Source organism: Mustela putorius, unplaced genomic scaffold, assembly GCF_011764305.1.
Source record: "Mustela putorius furo isolate JIRA1106 unplaced genomic scaffold, ASM1176430v1.1 tig00003909_pilon_pilon_pilon, whole genome shotgun sequence".
Taxonomy (NCBI): Eukaryota; Metazoa; Chordata; class Mammalia; order Carnivora; family Mustelidae; genus Mustela; species Mustela putorius.
The window spans coordinates 16,156,298-16,179,475 of record NW_025422057.1 but is presented as its reverse complement, the minus strand read 5'-3'; the positions used below and the strand labels follow the sequence as shown (position 1 = coordinate 16,179,475).

The window sequence follows — 23,178 nt, the reverse complement described above, 5'->3', positions numbered from 1 at the left end:
TGAACAGTTCACGAAAAACATCCTTTTCAATCTAAGGGTCTCAAAGAGCCTCGCTCCCTAACACCAGCACCTTGGCACACCTGCAGAAGGCACGCATGAACTAGCCTCGCGATCCCACTGCAAAGGCTAACTTCCTTTTTCACGGGAAGTTAAGCGAGCAATGGTTCCTGCCAGGTGTGTGCAGAAAAACTTCCCTACAGCCTCTCTCCATTTAGTCTGGTGAAATTAAATATGAACTGTCCTAAGGGCAAGCTGGATCCCAGCTGAAATCTCACCCTGTTGCTAGGCTCCGTCCAGCAGCTCAACACACTGTCTTCATGAGCATAGAAAGACGATGCAGGGAAAAGACCAGGTAGGTCAACAAAGGCACCAGAAGGCCAGGTGACTGGTTCCTCACCCTTCCTGCACGTATTCTCCTTATCAGGCTTGGCCCTGAGCTTGGGGAGAATGACAGAGCGCTCTCCTTAGGTCAAGTGGCCACAGGATGTGGAGCATTTTCCTTCACATCGCTAACCTCAAGGACCACTTCTCCACTCCCAGTAGGGCAAAAACTCTCAAATCAAAATTAATGTCACCGTTCCTTTGTGGCTCTTCCATGTCAAAAATATGCCATGGCTGTTAAAATACACGAAACATGATAGGAGCTCGAAAACATGATGCTAAGTGAACAAAAACAGACACAAAAGCCACATATTGCTTGTTTCCATTCATACAAAATATCCAGAGTAGGTAAATCCACAGAGACAGAACAGAAGTAGTAGCTGCCAGAGGCTGGGAGGAGGGGGGAATGGAGAATCCTTCATGGGTAGCGGGGGGTTCTCCTTTTAGGGTGATGAAACTATTCTGACGCTGGAGAAAAGAAATGGTTGCACAACCTTTTTCCTCTAATTTAATTTCTCTCAGCAGTGATTTGTAATATTTTTAAAGATTTATTGATTAACTTGAGAGAGAGAGAGCAGGGGAGGGAGGAGCAAAGGAAGGTGAATCCCAAGCAGAATCTCCACTGAGATCCACGGTGGATCTCTTGACCCTGAGATCTGAACCTGAGCCTGAACCAAGAGTGGGGCACTCAACTGACTGAGCCACCCCGGAGTCCCATGTTTTGTAATTTTTTTCAAGTCATCCCCACAACCAACATGGAACTCAGACTCATAACTCTGAGATCAGGAGTTACACACTCTACCAGCTGAGCCAGCCAGATATCCCCCGTACACAGCCTTTTTAAATGTATTATATGCCACTGATTTGAGCATCTGAGAATGGCTAAAATGGTGAATGTAAGGTTATGTGTCTTTTACCATAGTAATAATTTGATGGGGTCCTTTTCTACTAGGTTTGCAATTTATTTAGTTAGACAAAACCATGTAAAACAAACATTGGGGAAATAGTCTAACAAAAGAGAATGAGAAGGGAAGGAAATTTATTCTGGCTTTAAAAATAGTTAAATTTATTTTTATCAAAGTTGAGAGCAAGTAACAAAGAATCTTAATCTTCACGAGCAAATGCGATTCCCTCATTTCACAGATAAGGAAGTTGAGGCTTCCATGGTAACCTGGCCTTGGAAAGCAGACATCGAGATTTGAATCTGATTCTGTAGATGTATTAGCTGTGTGATTTAAATGCACTTACTTAGTGTCTCTGAACCTCAGGCTCCACATCCATAAAATGAGATTGAAAGTACTTGGTACTGTACTTCCCTGAAAGTCCCCAGAGCATTTGTTGACACAGCAAAGCCACATTTATTAGAATGTACTGCGGTCAGGGAGAACACCATCTTGACAAATCTTAGCAGCGTCTCAAAAGGGGAAGTGAAGATGGATATTTATAGGGTTTTAGGATCTGGTTCCAGTGATCTCCAGCAGGTCTTTGAAGGTGGGGCTGACTGAGCTGGGCAGAGTTATAGTACCGCGTGTACGGTTGATGGGCACAACAGAGCAAGGGGACTGAAACAAGTCTTAACAAGTAAACTGCTGTTTGAATAGCAAGCTGTTTGCCTGTTGCCTCTGGTAAACTGATCTGTGGGATTTGGAAGCAAACTGTGCAGTTATTTATTGGTTTACAATCTTACCATTCCTGACGGAAGACTTCCTGGAACAAACAGCTAAGTCACATGGACATGGCTGGTCTCAGTTCCAGGTTCTAAGAGTTCTGTTATGTTTGATGTCAGAGTCATAGCTGACTCGAAGCTACGATGGTCATTCGTCAAGCATAAGCCCACCCAGTGTTTTGATTTTCTCCTAGATGCTCACCATCATTCCCACTAAAAACTCAGTTCTAGATAGTGAATCTCAGCCAGAACCAGAACCAACCAAGTCTTCCACATTGCATTCCAGACTCCTTCCTGCCAGCCATGACTGGATAGGGTACCACTCATCCTAATTAATCCAGCCCCAGTAAAACTCCCAAATCTTTTCACCACTCAGAACAAAGCAGCAGCAGAGTTGAGTGGTTACCAGGGCAAGAGACTGAGGTCCTAAGTTTGCTGTCACTTGATCTGTGACGGGAGGCCAGTGATTTACCTCTTCAAACCTCGCTTCCTCGTCTGTTAAATGAGGATGACCACACTTGGCACTCAATACATATCAGCCCATGTTAAAAATGAGTAAATCCATAGGCCCAGATTCTAATTCAATTTTGTTTCTAGGGTTGAACAAAGATGAAGTTCCTTTGTTTTGTTTTCACTCACCCCTTATCTTCTAGGAGGACCTGGGAGTGGTTCTCAGGATACTGAGAGAGCCTTTCCTGTGGACTCCTGAGCGTGACCTGCTCAGAAGAAAAATATGGAATCTCAAAGGACAGACTGGTCCCGAGGGACCCACAAACAGATTTTGGGGCTAAAAGACAGATTTTTAGATTTTTCAGGCAACCCAGAGTTTGGTTTGATGACCTGAACTTAGTCAAGCCTAAATTCACTTTTACTGCTTGTTTCTTCTCCTTTCTAAGGTGATTTCCATTACCTCTCCTGGGCAGAGCTGTTGACATTTTGAATGGCTCCATTTGAACCTGATTTATTGCCTAGGGGTCAAGTACAACTGTTTTTGTTTCAGTATTTATTTATATAAACTAGCAGTTTGTCTGACCTGTAGAATTACCCACATTCATATGGCAGGCTAAATCTTAACATGAGAGTATTATGAATAATTCCTATTCTAGGCACTTCCAATGAAGGCATCAGGAAAAAAGGCTCCTGAACCAGGGACTGGGACTGGCATGGCATAGAGTGGGTACCCCTCCCACTCCAGTGAGTATCTTTTTTTTTTTTTTTAAGATTTTATTTATTTATTTGACAGACAGAGATTCCAAGTAGATAGAGAGGCAGAAAGAGAGAGAGGGGGAAGCAGGCTCCCTGCTGAGCAGAGAGCCTGATGCGGGGCTCGATCCCAGGACCCTGAGATCATGACCCGAGCCGAAGGCAGAGGCTTAACCCACTGAGCCAGCCAGCTGCCCCCTGCACAGTGAGTATCTTAACCACAATACTGAATTTGTAAAAAGACTACTGGTTGAACAGGTAGCAGTGAAGATCCTTTCCTAGCTCTAATTAATTGTAACTACCTTACATTTAACCATGGATATGTTCCTGAAAGTTCAAGTTCTCCTTGAAGGAAAACTCAATTTTAAAAGAGTTAATTATATTAACTTGTTTTTCTATCCAGAAACATGAACTCCAACTAGAAGATGGGTACTATCGTAGGTAATAAAAACACACAGTTGCCAATCCTGGCCCCTGGTGGAAGAAATGGACAATGTTAGTCTCCAGCTGAATTATGCAGGGTTTACCATGAGACCCCCACCTTCCCCAAGAGGAAATAGATCCCCAAATGGGCAGAGACGGTCAAAGAAACCATCGCCACAAGGTTTTAAGTTAGCTGGAACTTGGCTGATGAGTGGATTTTGCCAAGATGAAAAGGACATTCCAAGCAGTGGAGAGAACTTTCCAAAGGCATGGAGGCAAGGAAGAATAAGCTGGAGGCCAGAGATGGCAGGAAACTTTCCATGGCTGGGGCATAAGGCCACCAAGGCTAGCACATGGGAAAGGATCCATGGCACACAGGCAGAGGCTAATACATCTTACCAAGAATTCTGAACTTCATTCTGAAGAGTAGAGAGAGTCACTGAAGGTTTCAAGTAAAAGAACAACTCAGACTTGAGTTCTATTACATGTAGTCCACCAGAACACAGAAGACTGAACTGGTGGAGAAAGAACTAGAGGAAGGGACATGAGTTCAGTAAGCGTCAGTGATGAGACAAGGCCATAACTGCAGAAAGGAAGAAAAGCCTATTTCCAGGCTTTCTGGACAGGGGAGGAAGTTCGGGTAAAGAGAGTTAGATGTGTGGTTTGAGGTTCTTGAGTTTGATGTAGATACCCAGGGAGAGATAGCCACCAAGCAGTTAAGAGAACAGACTCATGGCTCAGCATTGGGTCAGGCAGAGAGATGTGGGGATTGTTGACCTGCCTCCAAGGAGGTGTTAAAAGTGAAAACACTCTCATAGCACCAACAAAAACACAACAAAACAAGCAAAAGAATCATGATGGGGAGGAGACAAATGTTGGGGAAGGAAACAGTCATTTCTGGTTTCCTTAGATTGTTTTCCAAATGACAATATTTCTTATATCATGACCGATAAATGTTTCTCCTTTATAGCCAATGCAGACATTATATAGGAGCAGGTAGAAAAATATAGGTTCCAGAATTATTAAATATAATGCAAGTATGAACATGATGTGTCTATCTATGCACATGTCCATGCGTGTGTGTGTGTGTGTATCTTCTTTCTACATGTGTATATACATGTATATATCCTTCCTCATTCTAGGAAAAGCTGGTGCATCAGCTCTGAACCAGGTGAGCTGCCCATGAAGAACAAGGAAAAAGTTATATTCTCTTCCTTATAGTTTGTTTATTGTCCAATTTATGGAGGAATTTCCCCTACATCATTAAAAGAATGTGTTTGGCACCAAGGACTTGGTATCAGGCAGACAACATATTTCTTACTTTAGAAGTGCCACTGGTAGAATAAAGAGCCTGAGAACCGGAACTGCTGCCAGAAATACCAGGGTAAATTCACCCACTTCCAAGAAGGTCACTCAGTTTCAGAACAGGGTGCAGGCAGATTGAAGCAGATTCTTGGCACCCACCACTGCTGTGTCTGTCCGTTGCATAACTTATGGCTCTTAGTTCCCTTGACCGAGAGCGCTGGTGTTGACCGGGCATTTTCTGTTCCTCTCTGTTATACTGTTTTCCAGCCATGTCAAAATAATCTTATATTAAGGTGACCTTCCCTAATAAGTCCATCTCCCTTCTGTTTTTAATACCTACCTGTTCAGAATCCTATTTCTAATGAACAATGGTAACTTAGGAGCTGTTATCTGACAGGTTTTAGATGTTTGTTAAAAATAGGAGTCCCAGACATGTAGTCATTAGACAAAAGAAAACCGTAAACAATCAGGGGAGCAAGTGACAGCAGACATTAATTACATCGGAATTCATGACTCCATCTGAGCTGGGGAAGAGGGATCCAGAACCAACAGCAAATCATTAGGAAACGGAGGGGGGTTTGCCCTTAACAGAAGCAGTTCTGACCCACATGACACGACATCACATTAATAACAAGTTATGCTCCTTGTGTTTTGGACCTGTTCGAGAATGGAAATTAGGAAAAGAGGAATACTTCAGGAATGATGCACAAATACGAGAGCATGCTTTAAAAAGCATCGCTCATCTTTCTTTAGTGTTTTTATTTAGCACAACACTAACTGCCCTCACAAACGATGTCACTTGATCCGAGAGAGCCCTGTGAGATGAATGTTATCCCATTTCATGGATGAAGAAACTAAGGCTTAGTGAGGTCAAATAACTTGCCCCGGCTGTGGACTTGGACGGTGGCTGTACAGGGCTTTAGGAACCCCTGCCCCGTCCTCCCAAGCTCCCCCTCTCGTCTCCCCGCATTCAGTGCTCCAGATAGTCTCCCATACACGACACCAAGTGCCCTTTAATGGACACAGAAGTGGGAGCACCACTTCCCACCACCCCACAGGATTCTCTGATTCTCCCCCTGCTTTGTCAGGTGGGTGGTGGCAGCTTAGTTTTGGTTAAGAAAGTAACTCTTCAGGGTGCCTGGGTGGTTCAGAGGGTTAAGCTCAGGTCATGATCCCAGGGTCCTGGGATTGAGTCCCTCATCAGGCTCCCTGCTCAGTAGGGATTCCGCTTCTCCCTCTGACCCTCTCCCCTCTCGTGTTCTTTCTCACTCTCTCTCTCAAATAAAATCTTAAAAAGAAAGCAAGCAAGGGAGGAAGGAAGGAAGGAAGGAAGGAAGGAAGGAAGGAAGGAAAGGATCTTCCAAATGACCCTGGAGCTGGGGAATGAATATTACAACTAATCGGTCGGCCCCGTTCTTCCTGCCTCAGCACCGAACCATGATGCCCTGGGTAACGTCCAGAGGCACAAGATCCAAGAATACACCTGCATTTGTCGACTGAAGATCACACTTTTAACATCAGTGGCAGCTTCTGTTTTACGCAAAAAGACTTTTTTCCTTTCTCATGCATGATGAAATATGTATTTTTTTTTTCTGATCTGGACCCTACATAACTCATTTCCATGGCCCCCAGTGTTTTTCCACAATTTCCCCTGATTTAGGAAAATTCAAATTTCCACATCCTCAGAACCCTAAGATGTAAACTATTTAATGCAATTGAGCAGAAAACAATTAAAAAGCAGCCCCAGGTTCATTGGATTACTTGTCATTAACAACTGTGCGCACACAGGGAGGGGGATAGAGTCCTGGCTAATTGATAATCACCCAGATATGAATATAAAGCATCCCTGAAAAGCTAATTGTGAAGTATTTATTAAAGCTTACCCATATGCCTGTGCTGAAAACTAGAATACAAAAATATTTCTGAAGAACTTAGCACTCAAAGGAATAATTAGCAGAAAATGTGACCCTGTATGCACCCAAGTGTTAAAATGTGCAGAATGTGATTCAACCAATCAAAGGCCATTAGATAACCATGTTTTAGATACACACCTACAGTACAAGAGAGTTACTGTTTCCTTGGTTAAAAACCCAATAAACAGCCCCATCATTTCTTTTAGAAAGCTATGACATAAATCAGGATTTTTCTTTCTGGCATTTAGGTTTTCCTCTTATTTGAAATCCATTTTAACATCTTTGACCTATTTAATAAGAGGTGCAGTCATAATGGCCACAAATAGTACTTTCCAGTGCAAATAAAAATTGTTATCTCATTACCTACTTGCTCCTTGGAAGTTTTTTCAAAAACGCATTTTCGAGGATGATGCTGTTCTTAAGATTTTACTTTTGGAATCCAAATAGTGATAGCCCGCTCCCCTCCATCCCCTGAAATGCGTCTGCTGGGAGCCCACATGCCACAGTAAGGATTCTCAAGATATCCTAGAGAAAAGACTTCATAAACTTGACAGCCAACCTCCAATTTGAAGAAAAGAAGGCAAGTGCAGCTGGCCACAGGGAGGCCTTCTAAATTCCTTCTCCGGCTTGTAGTGCTGCTGAGAAGTTTTTCCATGAAGCAGTCCAACCCGTTGCCGCAAGACCTGTTTTTTTTGTTTTGTTTTTTTTTTAAAAAACAAGTCGGTAAACTAACTAGAACTTCTGTCCAGTCTGGTGACTCTGTATAAATGGGTGCAACTTTAACTTGACACATTCATTTCTTTCTAGAAAACAATTTATATTCAGAGAATCATGGAGTCCCAGAGTGACAACCACCCTAACAGTTACCCAGTCCAAACAGTGATCTCACGCTTGGATTGCTCGTTTTGAAAGAAGTCTGTTTTCCAGAGCTGCTGAGCTGAGGCCCCAGAGCTAGATATTTTGCATGTCCCTGTCCCCTCTGAGCAGACCATTTCAGACGTCATCTCAATGGTGATCACTCCTGCTGGGTAGTGTGGGGAGATTCTGAGTGCTAGGTTTGGGAGATTGTGAGGACAGAGGCTTTTCTTTTAATCCTTTGTATTAAAAAAGATACCAGTATTACTAGTCCCATCTTCCATACGAGAAGACTGAGACCCAGAGACTAAGGGAGGTGAGCTTGGATCCAGGACAGTTAGGTTCCAACACCTGTACTCCTTCTGCATTTGTTGTACCATAACACACTACCAGAATATTTGGACAAACCCAAGGAAAAAATAGGAGGAAAAAAAATGCCTTTTAAAAAGAGATTAAGACGGGGGCGCCTGGGTGGTTCAGTGGGTTAAAGCCTCTGCCTTCTGCTCAGGTCATGATCCCAGGGTCCTGGGATCGAGCCCCGCATTGGGCTCTCTGCTTAGCAGGGAGCCTGCTTCCTCCTCTCTCTCTCTTTGCCTGCCTCTCAGCCTACTTGTGATCTCTGTCAAAGAAATAAATAAAATCTTAAAAAAAAAAAAGAGAGAGAGAGAGATTAAGACGGTTTGTTAATAGGATGAACCAGAAACCAGTTTATTTGTGCTCACCCAATAGTCCCAGGTATCTGTTTCTCCGTGTTTCTATTTATCTTTTATCCATTAAAAGCAACAACGATAAAAAGAAACTTCTGAAAGTTCCCAGCATGTGTGTCATTTTATTATAAACCTCACCTAAATATTCAAAGGTTTGAAAAATTCCACTGCGAGCCAACCACTCACAAACTAGGATGTGTATTTTCAAATCGAGGGGCTGGAAAACTGACGGGAAGAGAATGACTTACATGACCTGGCAGAGAGAGGCACAACAAGACAAAAGCTCAAAAATCCAGGGCAGTGGGGGCACCTGGGTGGCTCAGTGGGTTAAGCCGCTGCCTTCGGCTCAGGTCATGATCTCAGAGTCCTGGGATCGAGTCTCGCATCCGCATCGGGCTCTCTGCTCAGCAGGGAGCCTGCTTCCCTCTCTCTCTCTCTCTCTGTCTGCCTCTCCATCTACTTGTGATTTCTCTGTCAAATAAATAAATAAAATCTTTAAAAAAAAAAAAAAATCCAGGGCAGTGGTTGGCAGAGTGTGTCCTTGCAGACATGCTCAGACAAGATGGTGCAAATCAAGGGCTCTGAGTAGGACAGCAGAGTGTCTAATTCCTGACCGGGGTGAGGTTTCTGACCTGGGCAGTGACCAAGGGCATAGAGAGAGCCCTGGCTTGGAACGCAGACAGAAGCAGGGGAGAGGCATCTGATGTCAGAATAAAGGCCTGATGAGCCTGAATCTAGATGAATTGACTAATAGGGTAGAGACTTACTTGTAATTACTTTTCTGTATTTATTCTGTATTCCCAAATCCCACGTCAGAGTGCAGGAAAAAAAGAATATACATATATATCTTTTTACTATGAGCTGTTATGTCAATTATGCAGAAAATACAGGGAGGAGGGATTCCAGAGAGGGAAAGCAAGCACACAGCAATGAAAGGGAACATCCAGGGATACCTGGGTGCCTCAGTGGGTTAAGCATCTGCCTTGAGCTCAGGTCATGATCCCAGGGTCCTGGGATCGAGTCCTATATTCGGCTCTCTGCTCAGCGGGGAACCTGCTTCTCCCACTGCCTCTACCCTTACCCTGCTTGTATATTCTGTCTGTCTCTCTGACAAATAAATAAAATCTTCAAAAAAAAAAAAAAAAGAAAGAAAGAAAGGGAAAATCCAGTCCACATTGGGCGACAACTACAGGTTATCAATAGCCACACCAAGTTTGTATTTGAGGGGGTCCGATTCATTCTCATCTAAGAATTCAGCAAAGGGACCTTACAAAAAGGGTCAGACGTGATTTTCTATCATTCAAGTTTGTATTTGTTTTTTTCTGATTATAACTGCTCCGTCCACGGTTGGCACACTGGAATTGACTTATACTGAGCTCAACAGGCTTTTCCTTGTCCATAAAATTTTACATTTTATTCAACAGGAAGATAAAGACACTTAAAAAAGTAAATATTACTAGGATTGGGTGTCTACATACCACCACCTACTAGAATTGATTAATATTAGTATCTGGACACCAAAATCTTTTTTTTTTTTAAGATTTTATTTATTTATTTGACAGAGATCACAAGTAGTAAGAGAGACAGGCAGAGAGAGGGGAAGGGAAGCAGGCTCCCTGCTGAAGCAGAGAGCCCGATGCAGGGCTTGATCCCAGGACCCTGGAATCATGACCTGAGCTGAATGCAGAGGCTTTAACCCACTGAGCCACCCAGGCGCCCCAGGACCCCAAAATCTTTTAAAAGAAAAAGACAGGGGCGCCTGGCTGGCTCAGTCCGTGGAGCATGGAACTCTTTGTCTCAGGGTTATGAATTCGAGTGTTATGTTGGGTATAGAGATTATTTAAAAATTTAAAAATGTAAATTAAAAAAAAAAAATAGAGCTGAACCTTCTTGGCTTCCTGCCCAGTACCACTGTCTGTTCTCCTTCCCCAGAAGCGACCTCTGTGCTGTATTGATGAGGTATCTTCTCCCAGGTTTTCTACCTGTACTATATATAAACACATAGAGCACAGCCTATTGTCTTGTTACTTTGAAAATGTCATAGACATTATATTATAGGCATTGTTCCACAATTTGCTAATTTGTAGGTATTATTCTACGATTTTCCAGCCAGTATGTTTTGAGATCTGACATTCTACATCTTACAGAGTCTCTGTGGCTACTAGTCGGGAGAACTATTTTTATAAAGGATGATTCACGTAGGGAAAATGTTCCTGTTAGATAGTAAAAGATTAAAGTGATGAAATATTTTTTAAAGATTTATTTATTTATTATTTTAGAGAGAGAAAGAATGTAGGTGAGCGGGAGTAGGGGGGCAGAGACAGAGAATATCAAGCAGACTCCACGCTGAGCATGAGCCCAAGGCTAGACTCAATCCCAGGACCCTGAGACCATGACCTGAGCTGAAATCAAGAATCAGACATCCAACTGACTGAGCCACCCAGACGCCCCAAAAGTGATGATATTTATGCATAAGAGAAAGACATTAAAGTCTTTTCAAAAGGCACCCAACTGCACCTTGGAGGGTATCATGCAGATCTCTGATCTTTCAATGAGAAAGCACAACATGTTAATGAATTGCAATGAGTACTGACCAGTCAAAATACTTGTGTTTTTATTTCAGGAAGCTCTTTTATTCAAATCAAAGTGCTTTGCAAATGAAAGAACATTTTTTTCCTCCCAGAATTATTTCACCTGTCACCCCACAAAGTTCATTAAAGTAGAAAAAGAAAGACTTAAGTTCTCCCCTTTTTATGGACTCTCTACTTTCCTTCTGTTATGGCTTTTGCCTCCATTTTCTCTCCTTATGTCTTGTCACAGTTTTTCACTTCCCTGCTCTGAGAGTCTTTTTCCATCCCTCAAATTAAGCAGAGTAGTGGTCTGGAAAGAGGCCTCATTAACCTTATTTTTGTGTGTGGGTTTTCTTTCACTATTTCATTGCAAGACAATCTTTTTTAAAAAAATCTTGGGGCGCCTGGGTGGCTCGGTCATGATCTCAGGGTCCTGGGATCGAGTCCCGCATCGGGCTCTCTGTTCAGCGGTGAGCCCGCTTCCCCCTCCCTCTCTCTCTCTGTCTGCCTCTCTATCTACTTGGAATCTCTGTCTGTCAAATAAATAAATAAAATCTTAAAAAAAAAAAAATCTCATGCAAGCTGAAATAGAGCACAACAACCTTTTTGGAGTCTGAAGGTCTGTGATGTAAATGCCCAAGTTTGTTTTTAAAAGGTTTTCATCATCCATTGTATAAATATACACATTTACATAACTTCCAAAACATGCACTTTGAAGCCTCAATCCCTTCCCCGTTATCTCTCAGTAACTAGTAAATGTGGGATCTGCAAGCTTGGACCCCAGCACGTCACTCTGTCATTTTCGAATTCTGTGAGAGCTGGAGCTCAGAGGGTGGACTTAGCCCATCTGGCTTCCAGAAAACATCTTTTGGCATGTCATCTACTTATGGAGGGAAGAGGATTCGAGCGTTTTGATAAATTTGGCCTCCGTGGAACCACACCAGAGGAAACTGATGTGAAAGGAATGTCTGGAGGCATTAAACTTTCAAGTTGTCCTTCCAGGTAACACTCAGCAATTCCATCTAGGGTCCACTTTTCTTATCTTGCCCCCTAACTTCTGGCCGAGGACATGGAGATTTCAGTGCAAGTCAGCTAAGACAGCACACACTGCCCCTTGGAAATGGGGGGGGGGGGCGTGTTCCTTGTATTTGAATCTCTTCCCATGGGCTTAACCTGCCCTGGTTTGGAGCAGAAGAGCTCAGAAAGAGAAGAAGACTGATTATAATTTTGGTGAGTTTTGCTTCCCTTTGGCATGGTGGGGAGAGCTCATGGACGTAATGTCAGTGGTATCTCCAGCCTCAGGTATGCACCTACGGCTGAAATCAAAGAACACGGACATCCAAACACCCTTTGGTCCAAACCCTCTATGAGGTCTTGACTGGACCTGTTACCTGGCCCTCTCTAAGTGTCTCCCAAGAAGAACCAGTTGTATCTTTCACTTCAACAGTGGAGGTCATATACTCCCAGCTTGCCTATCCGGCAGAAGGGTCTTCTTTTGATTCTTGGTGACTTTCTGGTCTACTATACTGAAATTGTTTTAAATGTTACCTTTTCCTATAGCTTCTCTTATTACAGTTTGTTGCACTGATGTTTTTAAAAAGTGTTTTAAAAAAATAAAATGGAGAATAGTAAGGATAAGGGAAGAATTTCAAATGAGGGGGCGAAATGCCAATTTCGCCCCGCCCCATGAGCTCTCCCTTACTCAGCCCTGCCCGCCTGTCAGCGGATCTCTCATTTCAGTTCCAGATGGTCCCCTTGACCTTGAAGACAGCCTTCTGGGAGAGTTCTAAGTCTCACACCTAAGATCATTATTCTTGGCAGCTCAGTAGGGGATTCAGGCTAAAATACTCCCTCTGGGGAGCTGTAATCCCAGCCCTGAAGATGGCTCAGTGGGACCCAAGACATACTCTTATCTCAAGATGAGAAAGCTTACCAATTAAAATTCTTGATTTCTCATCCAGAGAACTTTCTCACACTGAGGTGATCGGGAAGAATGCTGGATATTCCCTTCTGTCCTTCTAGATCCACTTTCCACTCTTCTTCCATCCAAAGCTGGCCTTTTTAAAAGGCTCGATGTAGGTGAAGGTAAACCCTTAAACCACAGCAGGGTTACACTGTCCTGTGTCTTGTTCCCAACATCACCACCACCACCACCATCACCATCAAACACTTGTTAAACACTTGCTCTTAGGAGAAGCCCTAGAATACAAAGAAGTGTAAGATGTGGGTCCTGCCCAAGATGTGTCTCTGATAATATCTGACCCCTAGACCACATATATTTGCATTTAAAAATAGGAGCCTGACCTGTCTGAGGCCAGTTAATGGGCTAGAGCTTGATGCTGAAGGTTTGTTTTTATATGTAAGGCAAGGACTGTCTGCTTTCTATAGAGGCTAGATGGTGTCCAGGCCATTTACTGTATTTAAGGAATACCTAAGGAATATTAAATCACAACGTCTGGCCTTTGCTATGGAAACAATATTTTACCACTTGTCTTCTGCCCATTTGGCTAAGAACAGTGTGAATTTTTAGCTTGGAAAAGATTGAGAACTATAGTTATTTTAGCTAACTTAATTCTGATAATATGGCACATATTTTTCATGTTTTCAAATTAATGCACATGGTAGTATCTATGGATCACATGTAAAAAATTTCACCCCTTTAGGCAGACCGTCCAGGGAGTTTGACAAAGGCATAGAGCCCATGTAATCACAAAGCATAAACAACATATCCAACAGTTCCGTCACCCAAAAGATTCCTCTGTGTCTTTGTGGACAACCCTTCCCCCCACCTCCAGCTCAGATCTACTTCCTGTCCCTACAATTTTGCCTTTCCCAGGATGTCATATAAACGGAATCACCCATCTTTTGGGGACTGGCTTCCTTTATGGGAAGCCGTGGATGTGAGATTTGCCCTTGTGGTTGTACGTATCGGTAACTGAATATTTTTTATTGTAAATTAGTGTTCTGTTGTATGGACAAACCCAATAGTGTTTATCCATACAAAGGTTGAAGGATATTTTGGTTGTTTCTACTTTTTTGGCAATTATAAATGAAACTGGTGTAAACACTGACACACAGGTTTTTGTGCAAATGTAAGTTTTCGTTTCACTTTTATAAATACTTAGGAGTGAGACTACTGGGTCACATAATAAGTGTATGGTTAATTTTTTTTTTTTAAGATTTTTTTTTTTTCATAGAGAGAGCACTCCAGAGTGCATAAGCAGGGGGAGTGGTAGGCAGAAGGAGAGGGAGAAGCAGACTTGCCTCCGAGTGGAGAGCCCGATGTGGGGCTCGATCCCAGGTCCCTGAGATCATGACCCGAGCCACAGGCTTAATGGACTGAGCCACCCAGGAGTCCCATATACTTAGTTTTTTAAGAAACTGCCAAACTGTTTTCCAAAGTGGCTGGTACAGCCATTTTGCATTCCCACCATTTCGACTCAGGTCATGATCTCACAGTCATGGGATCGAGCCCCGCATCCCACTCCATGCTGTGTGGCGTCTGCTTCAGATTCTCTCTCTCCCTCTCCTTCCGCTCCCCCCCCTACTCGCTCATGCCCTCTCACTCTCTCTCTCTCTCTCAAATAAATAAATAAAATCTTTTGAAAAGTAGAATGACAATTACTTAAAAAAAAAAAAAAAAAAGACTCCAGTTTCTCAGGGTGCCTGGGCAACTCAGTTGGAAGAACATACAACTGATGCTCTCAAGGTCATGAGTTCAAGCCCCACACTGGGTTCAGAGATTACTTAAAAAATAATAAAATCTTAAAAAAAAAAAAAAAGACTTCCAGTTTCTGGATATCCTTGCCAACATGTCGTATTGTCATTTTTTTTTAAACACTAGCTATTTTTGATAGGTCTGGGATAATGTCATTGCAGGCTCAGTGTGCATTTCCCTAACGACAACGGTGTTGTGCATCATCACACTACAACATTTTTAGTTCTAACCGTCCCACCCAGCAGTAGTTCTCAACTGGGGGGCAACATTTGGCAATATCGAAAGACATTTTCTACTGGGGGTAGGCTGCTGGCTTCTGGAGGGTAGAGGCCAGGGATGTTGCTGAATACCCTACAATGTATAGGACCGTCCCCCACAACTCCAAAGAGTCACCCATTCCAAAATGTCAGTAGTGCCAAGGCTGAGAAACTCCGCACTTAGGGGTTACGGGCCACCCTGAAGGTTATGGGAGCTCATCAAGTTATATTATATTATACTATATAAAATGGGACTTAGAAAATAATTTTCCAGGGGTGCTGGGTGGCAGCTAAGCATCTGACTCTTAGTTTGGGCTCAGATGGTGATCTCAGGGTTGTGAGGTCAAGCTCCACATCATGCTCCAATCTCTGCTTGGGATTCTCTCCCCTCCTTCTCTCTAAAATAAATAAGTAAATCTTTAAAAGAAAGGAAGGAAGGGGACGCCTGGGTGGCTCAGGTGGTTAAGCAGCTGCCTTCGGCTCAGGTCATGATCCCAGCGCCCTGGGATCGAGTCCCATATCGGGCTCCTTGCTCAGCAGGGAGCCTGCTTCTCCCTCTGCCTCTGCCTGCGTCTCTGTCTGCCTGTGCTCATTCGCTCTCTCCCCCTCTACCTCTGACAAATAAATAAATAAAATATTTAAAAAAAAAAAAAAAAAAAGAAAGGAAGGAAGGAAAGGGAGAGGGAGAGAGAGGAGGGGAAAAGAAAAGAATCTTCCAGTGGATATGAACCTTTAACTGCCAGCATACCCTCAGGGTCCAAGATTCCTGGCCCTTAGCTTGTTACTTCTTATAATACGCATTCTCTCCCAGGTTGAGACACACACTCTTGCCAACTTATGTTTTTGGCCTTCCTCTGACCCAAATAAACGTCAAATGCTGTGGTTAATCCTTTGCATTCATTTTGGTGGTCAGATTTTGTATTATTAAACTTTGGCCCAAAGAAAGTTATATTTGCATCATAAATCCTTGAAAAAGATTACAATTTGTGACTAAAAAGGCAACTCATTTACTCTCTCTGCATCTCAGTTCCTCTGCCCTGCAATCTGGGAATCAAGAGAGGCAGGTGATTGCTTAGGCCACACTGAGGCTTTGGTTCCTATCGGAGACTATTAGGGGTTACCACTGTCCAGCAGCACAGTGAAATCGTTCCCCTGCCAACTGCTGGCACCCAAGGTATATATTTACTCTTGAGAACCCTTGCCTCCAATCATGAGCCCCCAGGAAAAATTTTAAGATAATTCACAGATAAACCAGACCAAAATTCACACGATTCGCCTAGCAAGAGTTTGGCTTCCTTTGAAGAGTCCTTACAGAATCCTGTTGTTTTTAGATTCGGGCTTTTTTTTTTCAAATTCAGAAGGAGAGTTCTTTCCAGTCCCTATCTGTGGTCCCAGAAGTTTATCTTCAGAATGGGCAAAGAAAGAGCAGGGAGACAGAAAGGCAAGAAGTCACCTACTTGCTACAGCCACACATAGCTATCCAATTCTTACCTCAATTTTCCAACCATGACTGCACAGTAATAACTTTTTCAACTCATACGTATTGTGTGTCTACTCTGTTCTCGGCCCTGTGCCAAAGGCTTAGGTAGACACCAAAGAAGATGGAAAAATGGGCTCTTCCTTTCTGGAATCTGCCAGACCACCACCCTCGAATCATCAGCTAGCCAAACAAAGCCCAGACTGTCAACTCCTGCGAGGTTTGTGTCCCAAGAGCGGACACTCTCACGCAATCGGGCCTAAGTCAACATTGTGTTCAGGACATGAGGGAGCACAAGCAGGGCTTCTCAAACTACTTGTGAAAAGGGACCAGTTTTTAAGCTTCCGATCCCCTGGAGACCAATATGTTGGTAAAACAGTCACAATGTGCTTGGATGTCACAACAATGCCAGATTATTAAGCAAGTTTTCCCAGGCTTTATCCTCATTTCTGTGGTTATCTCATTGTAGGTCGTAAAATAAAGAAACAAGATGGAAAAGCCCCCGCAGACCAGCACTGGTCCACAGACGGCGCTTCAGGAGTACGAGGGAAAGAGAGAAGAGGGGCCGCCGTACCTGAGGTGATCCAGGCTGTGAGCCCACAATTCACATCGATTCCGCTTCTCACGTTGGGCTTGATGACCTAGGAGTGAAGAGACTGAAATGGCTCCCCATCCTCAACCTTCACCCAGATTTGATCTTGCTTCCCAAATCCTCCTTCTCCAGAGTCTGTTTTCTGTTTGGGCACAGGAGGGAAGGAAGAAAGGCAGAAATGGAAGAAAAGCAGGTGTGGGGTTCTGGGGTGGCTGACACCCATTCCGAGGGAACTGCCAAAGTGGTGTTCCCAGAGGCACACCCTGGCTCTCCCCATCTTAATGTGTTCTAGTCACCTTGTTCTTACTCCGTGTGTGAGTTCTCATCACCCCACCGCCCGCTGAACTTGTAGACTGACACATCTCATGCTTCCCTGACTAGTCACCAGGCAGTATCTGTCATAAAATATCACCGTCAGGCCGCTCTCTGAAGACATGCAGCCACTGACCTACAACCTACTGGCTCTCTAATTAGTGTTTCTAGCTCACTGAAGCAGCCAGTTACAGTGATCAGAAACCACTCTCCTCCCCTTCCATCTCACCCCCGGCCTTCGCCAGCCATGGGTACCCTAAGGCAGCTGTGACTCTCCTTCCTTCTCAGTCTGGCCAGCTGCAAATCGGTGACCTGGACAGGAGTCACCGCCTCCTGTGAGCAGCCCTGGGCATTCAGCTCTGCGTGGAGAGCACTTTATTTTAAGAACCAGAGTATGCTGTCATGGCAAGAACTCTTCTGCAATTCAGGATGAAACTTCATCACAAAACAAATTGCCTGGCAGCTCTAAGAGATCAGTATTCTGAATTTTCTGGCCAGCCAGGTTTGGATCGGGCCATCTCTTCATGATGGCTGAGAAAAAATGATGTGTAAAAGTTTCTCTGTCTCAGTACTTGTTTGGATGGTGCTGAATATTTTGCAGGACATGGCAGCAGAGAAATGCTGCTAAGGGAGCCCTCATGGGAAGCATTCTTATGACAGAATGTAAAAATCAGACTTCAGTCCCTGGTGCAGTGGATAGAGTGATGGTATTATCTGTATGGCATTTTTTTTTTTTTAATTCCTCAAGAAGACAGGAAATTCATTTGACCTAGAAAGAAAATTGTCATAGAGGGGGACCAAACTTCATCCTTCCTGACAAGGTGGCAGAAAACTCTGAGTAAACAATATTAAAGTTGAATGATATTATTTTGAGAAACTGTTACTGGAATTGCCTCTTGGCGGTTCTTCCCAACTTTGGTCCCTTCCAACTTCAATCTACCTTGCATATTATATTAATCTTCCCCCAATACTCCTCTCCTGTCCCTCTTTTGCTCATGAATCTGCTACAGGGGCAGCCAATCATTTATCTCAAGAAGCCACTGCCTGATAGAGCAGAAGGAATCTCCACCATTCCACACAGTCTACTGATTTGCAAAGTGGTGAAGTGAGGGTCCAGAAAACATGATCTGCTCACACTCACTCAGCTAGTAATGGACAGAAATAAGAACTAGAACTTCAAATGCAGGGCATGGTTGTTTTGTTTGTTTGAATTAATTCTTCTGATAAACTTTCAAAGCACAACCCGATCCCACATTCCTACAGAACATCATTTCTTGGCCCGTGTTCCCATCTCTGCCTCACTGCTATGCACAGACCTTCCCCTTGGCTTATGCCGGGCATTCCGCCAAAAGTTTCCTATCTCCCACAACCCCGCCCCGTCCCGTGTTTATTCCACCCACTTCCCTGTGAAGCCCGACCCCAGGACTACTGCTTCTTACCTGGCTCTTTGGGACTCGTTGGCTGTATTTCATCACATATGCTGTTGTTCATTAAGTGTTTCTTGGGTCTTGTCTTCTTAAATAGCATCACAGAGTCATAGGAAATTCGAGGTGGAAGATATCTGGAAGTCATACAATTTAATCCCATGACACGACTGTCCTATACCACGGAGTTGACCAGCTCTCCCAGCTCACTGTTGAGAAGATAATACCAACCCCAAAAGACCATTCCCAGTTAGATAACTATTTGTCAGAAAGCCCTTCCTTATGCTGAAGCAAAAATCTCCCTCCCACCCATCTCCACCAAAAGTTCCTTGGGATGACACAAAGTAAATCTAATCCTTCTTCCATACAGCATCTTTTCAGATGCTTAAAGTCAACTTTAGTGCATCTTCCCTTCTCTTGGCCCCTTCCATTCCCCAGAAGTCTCTCTCTCTCTCTGTCCAACCAATCCCATTCATTCCATTCTGCTCATGGCATGGTTTTGAGCATGCAGATTGCAAGGCTCTTATATTTTGGTCAAAAATAACTGAATCCCCAAAAGTCAAACATCAGAAATTAGTTTGCTGAAGGCAAATAGATTGGCCTAATCACCTCCCTTGTTCTAAATATTATACCTCTTTTAGCATGTCCTGCAACTTAACTTTCTGAAGGACATTATCATCCTACAGATCCACAGGGAGCTTAATAAAACCAAGATTCATTATCAGGGAACATCTTCGCTCCTTGGTGTGTGTTAGATTTTTGTAGAATGCTTTGGTTATTCTTATTCAAATAAGCCCTTCCTTCTTCACTGAATAAGTCATTATTAAATTCCTGGGTACCCTGTGAGAAAGAAAGAAGGATCTGACGCTAGTCCTTCATCAAAAAGTGCGTATAGTCAGTAAGGTAAGACTCTCATAAGTAACTTTATTCTAAGGTAAATGTTCACGTGTTTTCAATGAATTTCTGTTATGGAATCATGTACACTTGGAGAAGAAATGGCTCCCATCCAGGGGGAAAGAAGATAGAAGACTTTGTGGAGAAGAGGTAGGGTTTGAATACACTGAAGTGATGGGAAGGAAATTCTCTGGGACTGGAACAGGATGGGAAGAGATATAGATGAAAGTGATCAAAGGATAGAAACCAAAGGTCAAAGGTCTAGAATAGAAATCATGAGTTTCACTGATACCCCAGACCAATCTCAGTGCTTCCTTGCATTTCTTCATTCTATATTTGCGCGGCCCTTTCTTTACCACGCAGACTCTGGCTCCTAAGATACTGACCTATTTACTCATGTGTCCCATTCCACACCTGTGTCACTACACAAAATAAATCTACTAAAAGCGGTTCGAGACTTGTAGGCAGCTGTTTCTCCCCTCCTGGACTGAGGGTATGTAGTCAAAGTATGGTGTTTGAAAATGATTTGGGTTCATTCTCTCCCTCCCTTACCTCTACTCAGCAATGGTTGTTATTCCTTTGAAATACTGTTGGGCTTATTTGTTTTTATTTACACTTGCCTTCTGTTTCTTCCCTCTTATCATTCTTGACTTTTTTTCTCTTAATATATAGAACATTCATGTTCTGAACCAGAGACTCTTATCTCGTGTTTCTTTAACAGCTTCTACACTGAGTAAACCAGATCATTCGTAATAGGCTGTAGTTTTTGATTGACTTCTTATTGAATAAATAGATAGTTGAAAATTGTGAATAAGACACTCATTCTTGAGGGGTTCTGATGGTGAACCTCCAGAGGTCCTATAAACCCACGCCTTTGACATCCCATCATGGCAAAGCCTGGAATGCCCAAAAGGCCTCAAGCAAACCAAGGGTGCACTCCCAGAGGGCAGCCCTAGGATGTCCCAAAGGAAGGTACTCCATCTGGGGTGCCATTAGGTGTTCCCCTGGGGAAACATGTCCCAGGATCTCTCCCAATGTCCTAAGCAGCTGTTGAAAGATTTTTAGAAGGGGCACCGGCATATCAAACCACCTCAGCTGACTGCTATTTCTCCTACTGTGGGCAAGGCTGCAGGAAAGAAGAAAAGGTTAAGACCTCTGTGAGAGGTGAAGACAGATCCGTGCATGCACTGCCCATGTTGGGGGCAAACAGGGCACCCATTTTTGAGAAACCTGACAACTGAGGCTGGATTGGCCTCTCCATGGAGAAGAGATAAGAATAATATGCTTCATTAAACAAATCATTTGAGGAAAAAGGCTCTAGTTTAAAGGGTCTGTTTCATTTTTAAATTATGCTTTTTAATCGTTATAAATGTAAACATTAACAAATCAATTAAGTGATTGGCTATAATGTGCAAGCACAGGGTCCAAAGACAAAAGGCCTGTTTGAGAGCTCGCGGAGACTATACTTCGAAGTTGCAAAGCTCTTTCCCACCCCCCACGAAATTCAGAAGCATGTCCAGCCCCTACACATAACCTTCCTCCTTCCCTCTCCACCGGAAGGGGGAAAACACATGCAAAGTCATCGGTGGCCTCTGGCAGCCCTGTATGGTGGGTTCCCAGGGAGGGACTCAACCCAGGAGCCTTGGTGCTCCACAACATGAACCCTTCGGTAGTTCAGACGGGACCCGGGCCTCTTCCCAAAGCCCTCGAACTCTCTCATTGGAGAGAAGAACGCACATAGGGAACTGGGTAAAGTTCTCTCCTTTGGTTGAAAATTCATTTCTGACCTCCTGGTGCCCGTGGAAGGAAAAAACTCGTGGACATCACCCACCCTTACCTACACCTGGTGACAGAAGACCTCCAATCCAGAAATAAACTTGAGTCACAGGGAGATTAAGTGCTTAACCCTAACTGTGCCATACTACTTTTCATCCTTGTATTCCGGGCCTCCTTCAAAAAAACCCATAAGAGGGGCGTCTGGGTGGCTCAGTGGGTTAAAGCCGCTGCCTTCGACTCAGGTCATGATCTCGGGGTCCTGGGATCGAGTCCCGCATCAGGCTCTCTGCTCGGCGGGGAGCCTGCTTCCTCCTCTCTCTCTGCCTGCCTCTCTGCGCACTTGTGATCTCTCTCTGTCAAATAAATAAATAAAATCTTAAAATAAATAAATAAAACCCATAAAAGGATTCATTTATCAACCCCGGAATGTGGGCAGAGCAAGGTGCTACACGCAAATGTAACCAGACCTGTGACACGGTGTGTGACACGGTGTAACCAGCTGGATCCCGCCACGCAACAGACATCTGGACACTTGGTGGCTTAAAACAACGACGCTGTTTGTTTTCTTAGGATCGTGTGGGTCAGCCGTTTGGGCTGGACCTACCTAGGGCTTCATCTGCAGGCCCGACCGGAGTCACTCAAGCCGTGAAATTCATCTATCAGGTGGTTCAGGGGGGCTGGGTGGCCTAACGCGGCCTCACATCGCGTGTCTGGAAGCCGGTATTGACCGTCAGCCGGGCCACAAACAGCCAGGCTTCTGGGACTGCGCGCCATATTTGCTGACAGCCCATTGGCCAAAGCAAGTCATATGACCAAACCCAGAGCCCCGCCCCCCTCTGTGGGAGGAGTTGCTAAGGACAGTTACTAGGGTACTCTACCACCGCTGGTCTTGTCAGGGAATCCGCTGTACGAGTTCACATCAAAACCAGAGTTCAAGGCTTCCCCTGGGCTTCTCCCTGCCCGAGGCCAGGACTCTTCCTCCACCTCACACGCTAGTCCCCTGTCCTGATTAATGTGTCCTGTCAGGCTCGGCTACTCAAGGATCTGCAAGACTTAGAGACCGAGTGTCCGAGCCTAGCACCCCTGTGTTCCTGGCCAAGAATCCCCCTTTTGTTGTTGTTGTTGTTTTGTTTTAACAGGCTTAAAAACATAGAAGAATAAAAGATGTAGCTGATTATTAAAAATCTAAATAATATATAAGAATAAAAATGAAAGTGAGAGTACCTCAACCCTTTCTACATAATCGACTCTTCTAGATTTTTCTTCTGAAGACATTCCAGCATTATCTGAGCTCACAACTGCTTCTCATTTCTGCCTTAAGACTTCGGAGCTACAGGAATTCTCCGGGTTTGCAAAAGCAGGCAAGGGATCGAGTGGGTTTTCCAGCTTCTGCAGATGTTCTCAATCTTCTGGTGACTCCCTCCCAACTGGCTACTAAGTCCACATTTGTTTAACTCAGAACGCCTGAGCAGGGAGTCACTTCCATCCCTCTGGAGCTCATTCTCAGGAGGCTGGGGACAGATTTTGAGGGCTGACACAGCACTGAGTGATGCTGCTGCATCCACATGGGATCAGGCATGAGTTTCCCGTAGGAAACCCCGAGCTGTAGCAGCCGGAAGGGTGTTTTAAGGCACTACATGGGGAGCCTGATGGAGACCAGGTCTCTACAACCTAGGGAAACGTCTTCCTCTCAGATTCCAATTAG

General features: G+C 44.0%; 1 long non-coding RNA gene across 3 annotated transcripts in view; it reads right to left on the bottom strand.

Moving 5' to 3' along the window:
- LOC106006974 overlaps nt 1–22,249 on the bottom strand; it is a 28,252-nt gene extending 6,003 nt beyond the window's left edge. The window contains exons 1-3 of one of the 3 annotated variants that reach the window (XR_001181391.2): nt 22,078–22,249; nt 18,819–18,940; nt 17,050–17,209 (exon numbers count right to left, since the gene is read on the bottom strand). This is a non-coding gene — a long non-coding RNA (uncharacterized LOC106006974). Of the gene's footprint in view, nt 1–16,910; nt 17,210–18,818; nt 18,941–22,077 lie in introns of those variants that run through there. The other 2 variants (XR_001181390.1, XR_001181393.1) reach the window with 2 other exon arrangements.
- Between the last annotated feature and the right edge of the window lie 929 nt (nt 22,250–23,178).